The following is a 598-nucleotide window of genomic DNA, read 5'->3' on the forward strand; positions in this document are numbered from 1 at the left end:
TATATCAAAGGATCTGCTTCAAAGATGGTATTCTCCCATGTTTGTTCAGTTGATTGCTGGTTCTTGGCAGGAGACTCAGTGCTACCCTCGGGGAACTCTTCATAGGGCTGCCTCAGTGTTTTCACAATATAGTGGCCAACTTACCCCAGAACAGACAATCCAAAGAGAGCAAGGAGAATCCATAATATCTTATGACCTAGTCTCAGAAGTTATGCTCTAAGTTTGCAAAATCTTATTGGTCATACATTAGTCCTATTCACTGTGAGAGGGATTTACACAAAAGGCAGGAAGGCAAAAGACCATCTAGCAGGCCGATTTTTCATGCATTCAAACCCAAATTATTTAACTGTTTTTGGAAGTTCTTTATCCTTTACTAAAGTCTTGTTCACAGTTTGAATTTGTATTAGAGCCCATGACCTAAGGATATTGTTTTAAAATAATGTCATATTGTAATTTGGTTTTGTGAAATCAGGTGTGTTTTATTTAATACAAAGCATAACTGTCTAATATATTTCAGTTAGTATGTATTCAAGAATTGGTGTGAAGCATTATTAAGAACTTCCCAAGCCTGGTGAAGGAAATAGGTGTACAAGTCCAG

The sequence above is a fragment of the Myotis brandtii genome, unplaced genomic scaffold (genome assembly GCF_000412655.1).
Source record: "Myotis brandtii unplaced genomic scaffold, ASM41265v1 scaffold1021, whole genome shotgun sequence".
Classification (NCBI taxonomy): Eukaryota; Metazoa; Chordata; class Mammalia; order Chiroptera; family Vespertilionidae; genus Myotis; species Myotis brandtii.